Here is a 6,655-nt window from a genome sequence, read left to right as displayed (position 1 = left end):
GCAGAACTAGAGTGGTGTCACGACAAAAGCACTTTCAGAGAGACAGCTATTTCCCAATTTTTCTTTTTCCGCTGATAGAAAATGTCAGAAATCACTGACATTTATGCTGCAGAGTCTGTTGAAATGGGCAAAAACAAAGTATTTATGCAAATAGAAGCGCACAGATAAATAGAGACAGACATACAGATGTATGCATGTGTACCTGCATAATAGTGAACAGAATGGGTGCAACAGGCCTGATGTTACTCTTGATTTCTGCAAAACTATGAGCTGATATGAGAGAAGCAAGGTTTGTTCAGGATATGGGGAAGGGGAGACTCCTTAGGTGTCAAATGCAAGAAAGGATAAGCAGGAATTCCTCAGAAGTGCTGAGCATCCCCAGATCCAGCAGCAATAAATGTGCTGAGATAGCTCAGCTCCATGCTGGGCCCAAGGACCTTCATGTACTGCTCTGTCCTGGCACAAGCTCAGCAGGGCTGGTCAGGTCATGCTGTTTAAAGGGAAAATGGGAGCTGTTTAAAGGGAAAATGGGAGCTCCCTCTTGCCTCCTGTCTCCACGGGGAGCACAGGAGACATCTGACATGGGAAAGGCGTGGATCTCCTATGAGTTTGGGCTGAGAATTTCTATCCTTTTCTCCTGTTCTCTCAGTTCCTGTTTTACTGCCCCACTCCTGCCCTGCAGAACTTCAGCTCCTGCCAGCTCTGGAAGCAGCAGGACATGCAGTGAGCACTAAGCTCTCTGTGGCATGGCAGCAAACCTGCAGCAGTGTGAAGAAACTCCCTCCCTTTCTGTGTATGCACTGGGAGTCTCCCCTCCAAGAGGACGCACAGTGTCTGGAGGAACTGCAGTCCCTCTGAAAGGGAACACAGACTCTAATCTGGTTTCCACAGACTGAAGACCAGTGCCTTTACTGGGTGGGCCAGCTTTCCATGCAGTAGAACCTGCAGATACTCACTCCTGATGTTGTAGCCCAGTTTCTCCCAGCCATGCCAGGTCATCCATCCCAGCATTCTGCATTTGTGAGCACCCCTGTCTGAGGCAGTAAACAGAAACAGTTCTTTTCTGCCTCAGAATTCTCAGGCTTGGATCTGAATGAATTTAAGAGGAAGAAGTTCCATTTCTAAAAGTTTGTGGGGAAGAAAAAAAAGTGGTTTATTTTGCCATGTGGAAGTCTACATATTTTCATGAGAGAAGAAACTACCTTACACAGCATTGCAAAAGGCAATATTTCCCCTGGAGATTCATATTGAGCTCACAAAGAGAAAAAAACAAATATTTGTGAGCAAAGCCAGCTTGCTTATCTACTCTCCATCTTCAAGTAGCCTTCAGTCTTCAGCACATTCACTTCCCATCAGAAAATTTAGCACTGGTTCTCTTAGCTGCTAGACTTTTCAAGAGCTTTTCTCTTTGACAGCCAGCGAGGATTGCAAAGGAGCACTTATTTCCTCAGCTTGTCATTTTTGCAAATCTCTCTGAAATGAAATGCCTTCACACAGACTTTGTTGATACAACAGAGAGCAGTATTTAAAACATTCGTGAAACTCATTTGGCACAAATAGTCTCTGGTGGATGTGGCAAGAGTACTACCCAGCTTTGGGTTTAAACATTTCTGCTAAAGCAGCTGAGTAATTTTTGCCAATGACACAGGGTATTCCATCTGTGCAAATCCCATCTGTCTAATTTAGATCAATCCACTTAAAGAACATTACTGGCTGTCATGCCTTTGAGAGATTTCCTCTGTTTTTCACACAGGTCAGAGCCTGCGGTCAGAGTGCTGAGCAATGGGAGACCCAGCAGCTCTTCATCATAGCAGAGTTTTCAGTCTCACACTGAAGAATAAACAGATCTGCATCCAGCAGCATCATGATTGATATAAATTATGAATAGTGCTTATCCACAGCCAAGAAATCTCTGATTTGTGCTGACAGACCTCTCAACATCAGTACATCACTAGCGTACGTGCAAGTGTAATCCCAGTTGTTTACCAGGCTTGTGAGAAAGGGAGCACTAAAACTGGGGGATTCCACTTCACTCCTTGAAAATTTACTCATCTGAAAAAATATTTTCTCCTTTGTGGCAGTAGAATGACTATTGTATGCAATATCTACATAGAATGTTTCCAGATATGGTATTAATAGAGTTCAGTCCTGTCTCCTCTGGGTTTTTATTAAGACTTAGACCTTTTAATGTTGCTTCTTCCTATACAATCAGATTGGAAAACAAACCTGATAGGAGAGTTCAGATCTATTTCAGCCTGGATTTTGGAAAACTGCTGCTTTTCACTACAGCCCTACTGCAGTGACGCAGCTCTCAGGAACTCCCTTTCTCCAGCTGGCTTTCCCAGGCAGGGTAAAACACTTCCCTGTAACATCAGCCTTGTATTTTTAAGCTGATGCACTTGATCATCTACCAATTATAGTACAATTTACATAAGTATAATGCAGAGTTATTAAGAAAAAAAGACTGCAAGCAACTCCCTGCCTGCTGGGCTCCTGCTGCACACACCTCCTGCCTCCGGAGCCAGGCATGGCAGCAAAGAGGCGCCAGGGCCAGTAGCCCCTGTCATACCTGGGGACCTGCCCTTCCCTTCAGCACCACCAAGTCCCCCTTGACTGAGACACATGGAACACAGGTGCTTATTATTTTCATTTCAGCTGCTAAAAAATTTGCCCTTTGTTGTTATCTTGTTGTATTTCATATTTCTAAAGTCTCGTACCTTCTCAGCGATAATTCTTGGGGGCAGTTCTTCACAGCACAACCATCTTCAGCTTGTTGCTACCTCTCAGTCAGGGCTCCTTCCAGGCTCTCCTTGTCTGGCCAAGCCCACCCCCTTTTATCACAGTTATCTTCACTAGCTACAGCTGCAGCCCAATTAAGGACATTGCAGCTACAGCCCATCAAAAACAACCAGGGCTTATCAGGGCAAGGCCTATATACAGATATTCAATATAGAATACAGATATTTTACTAGGACTCCTACTATAGTCCTTTACATTCAGTAACCTAAAATTGCTTTCCAACCCCCAGAATTCTTGGAGTACCTACCACCTTTACACAGGGCCCTCGAGTCTAAATCCTAGCAACATTCTGCCTTTAGCAATCAAATATTTTCTCTAACTCCATAATATTTTGATTCCCTTATCCTCCAGCACTATGTTGCAAACTATATTGGGAATTGTCTATCAGTTTCTCCCACAGCTTCTGGCAGAGCTGCTATGAGTTATCAGATGAAGGAAATCCAATTGCAAATAACAGCACAACATATCCCTAATTTCAAAGAAGACACAGATCCCTACTCCAGAAAAGTATGTCTCCAGATAGACAGTTGGCAACTCATTTTCCTGATGCAAAACTATGCAATTCCTAGAGAAGCCATACACCAATTTAGAAATGTTACTTTAAAAAAATTAAGTAAAAATATTTAAAATATTTTAATATAGAATACAAAACCTATAAATATAATTTGCTTAAATTTTGGTTATCAATTCATATGAGGTTAAGACTACTTTCTGGTATCAATTTCTTTACTTAAGAAGAGCATCAGTTTCAGGCATCTCTCCAGCAATTGAGACATTTCTGTAGTATATTTTCCCTTACTGTAAAATTGAAAACTGACCATTCATATCATAGCTTGATGTGGATAACATCAGTACAGGCACTACCAGCTTTGCTAGTTACTACTAAATACTACTATTTTCTTTTTAGCTGAGCTAGATAGAAGTGTCATACAATCTGCAGTACTTACAGTTTTTATATTATTTAGTTTTTCTTGCAACTAAAATTGTAGTCCTCTACAGACAGGTTTTGTATCTAGTTATTGCCTGCACTGATACCAGGGAAATACTGAAAAAATGGAAATTTTGTCACTAAATAGTCCCCTATTTCTCCTTTTACTTCTCTTGAGGATAAACTCACTATTCAGCCTAAAAATTGTCCAGTATTACACCTGTTTGAAGGTCATTTTTGCTGGTGAGACAGAGCTGTATTTGAAGAATCATCCCACTTCTAGGTTCAAATTTGTCTGGGAGAAAATACAAGACCGGCCCTTCCCCTGGTAAAGCCAGGCTGTGTTTTGGGGCATTGTAACCCAGGTGTTCTGCCCACTGGCCCAGACAGGTTGGCAAGAAAGATCCTTGCATTGATGCATATGGTTAAAAACACTAATATGTATTTTCCTTTGAGAGACAACAAATTTACCTGCAAGGGCATTCACATGGACACCTGCCCATCATTACACAGAGACTGACTTTGCTGATCAAGACAACATTTTCACTGCATGGATCAAAACAATTTTCAGTTTGGCTACTGAAGCAATTTCCACTTTTTTTTTTTTTTTTTGTGACTACTTCTTCCTGCAAAGTGTTTGATTTGCTCCACAAGGACAGCACAGCTGCTTTATGCTTGCATGCAGCAAACATGAGGTGTCTCTCTTTCTTGTACACCCCATGGCAAGTTTGAAAGCCTCTGCCTCAGTCCTGCATGAGGCCAGCAAACACAGGGCAGGGACTTGCATATGCAGGGCCAGGCTAGGACACCTGGTGCTGGGTACATTCCCAATGGAAACTTCACACATGCTGGCAAGAGTGCTTGGAAAAGGTCCTGGAGGCTGTAAGGAAAGCAGGAGTCCCCTCTGCACTGTGATATTTCATGTCATGACTGAATTCCAAATTACTCAGAGTTTGATGTAAATCTGCGTATGTCTCCTCTGTATGGCCACTCTTCCAAGAACAGTGTTTTCACTATTTTCAGCCTCTATTGGTATATTATAAGAGAGGAAGAGGTTTTAGGTGAGACAGGTGGAAACAAAAGTTTCAGCAATAACTCCCTGCCCTGTGTTACTGGATTGCAGGTCAAGGCATTTCCTCCAGTCTTATCTCTAACTGGAGTAACTTTTTCATGGTTTTCTTTGGAAATTCAACTTCCTCTCCCCAGAGACTCCAGTTCCTGCTCTGTCCCTCCATGCCTGTCTCTTTCTGTAGCCCAGGAGCCCCTGTGGCCCACACAGGAACTCTCAGAGTGGTCCCAGCTCTCTGCAGGCTCCCCCCTGCCCCAGGGAGCAGCAGTCAAGCAAAACATTAAAGTACGTTTATACAACTTACCACATGAGTTTCTTTGTGATTTGATCATAATGTGATATGCTCTACTTACACTTTTTTTGTGAGATGGCATCTCTGTGAATAAGGAACTTCAGATATTTTTCCAAAGTGAAATGGTTAATGGAAGGTAAATCTCACTGAAAAATGGGCAGAGTATAAAATCAACTTGTCTACTGTGTCTTTTCAATGTGCAGCTTAGAGAAGGCAATTCCTTGGCTATTTCACCTTTAAGTCTTCAAGTCTTCCACCAGATGCACTTAGGCAGAGAAGTGAAATGAAGTAGTTTCTTTCTCTGGTGCTTTTGCAATTTCTCCTCAATTTGGGATCTTGTTGGAGTAAATGAATGCTCTCTCTGAAGACTCTGAGAAGAGAGTGGCTCTATCAGTTCCCCATATTCCTCATCCATACACCAGTATGGGACAGGCAGCACAGGCATACTGGAGTCTGCTTTCAGTACGGGCTAGGAACATGTGATTTAACACCTACTCTCAACCTCAACACACATCCAGTGTGAGTGTGGGACACATCATGTCAATCACAATGCCTGCTGGAACTGCCCAGCAGTATCTGGGATTATGTATACACCAACATGTATTTGTTCAGGATTGTAGTTAAAATGTGCAACAGATTAGCAGGAATGAGTACTGCTGTTCTGAGGTGTCCCACCTAATCCCAGACTGCACTCAGGATCCATCTTTATATGTCCTCTTTGCTGAAGACTGTCTGTTAAACCATGAACTCAAGAAGAAAATGCTACTTAATTTAGAATCCACTAAAAAATCTTTTTGTGAACCATCACCATCAGCTGCAAGTTTAAATTCCAAACAAAATCCTAAGAAAAAAAGAAAATATGATAAATGCTACTTGGGTACAGGAAAATGTCCTGCAGGGCATGGAAATTACAGTAATTCAGATGCCAGGAGGTCAAGCATCAATCTGTAAGTTTTAGTTGCACCAGATGAATGAAGCATCTGTGGTGTTTGCCCAGACTCACTTTTACATTTAGTAATTTATCACTTGTAGCATTCTAGACAAAAAAATAGTTAAAGATATTCTATTAATGCTTCTTTTTCACACTACTATTGTAATCTATGTTTATTTAAATGGTATTCCTTATTTTTGTTATTTTCCCTGCAGCTCGAAGAACAAGTACTCAAATATAGCTCCAAGCTGTCAAAAATAAAATTGGCAATGACTTTAATAGACACAGGTCAGAGGAAATATGAGAAAGTTGCAATTTTGAAAAATTAAATGCCACAGAGGCTTTGTCAGACTACATCATGGTTGCCCAGAGGATATTTTAATTTAGATTTCATCATAAAAACAAAATGGGATTGTGGTTACAGGGGAACTGATAGCAGAGACTTGGACTTTTGTGGAGGGATTAAAATGTAAGAAAATAGCGCAGAAAGTAGTCTCACCCCTGAGGAGCTGTAGCTGTACCAATCACCAAAGATTAGGAACAGGCCTGCCCTTAACAGGCCACAGCTGTGTCCAATAAGACAACTACAGAGTGCTACAAAAGAGTGGCTTAGCTGGGTGAGGAGAGTTGGGGTTT

General features: G+C 41.8%; 1 long non-coding RNA gene across 1 annotated transcript; it reads right to left on the bottom strand.

The window, feature by feature from the left end:
• Positions 1 to 1,128: 1,128 nt before the first annotated feature.
• LOC132070175 (uncharacterized) lies at positions 1,129 to 2,797 on the bottom strand. The gene is made up of 2 exons (XR_009417897.1): positions 2,718 to 2,797; positions 1,129 to 1,473 (listed from the first exon to the last, which is right to left on the bottom strand). It is a non-coding gene; the product is annotated as an uncharacterized LOC132070175 (long non-coding RNA).
• Between the last annotated feature and the right edge of the window lie 3,858 nt (positions 2,798 to 6,655).

Source organism: Ammospiza nelsoni, chromosome 2 (genome assembly GCF_027579445.1).
Source record: "Ammospiza nelsoni isolate bAmmNel1 chromosome 2, bAmmNel1.pri, whole genome shotgun sequence".
In the NCBI taxonomy this organism is placed as follows: Eukaryota; Metazoa; Chordata; class Aves; order Passeriformes; family Passerellidae; genus Ammospiza; species Ammospiza nelsoni.
The sequence above is the reverse complement of the archived record's forward strand: the minus strand, read 5'-3'. Positions and strand labels throughout refer to the sequence as shown.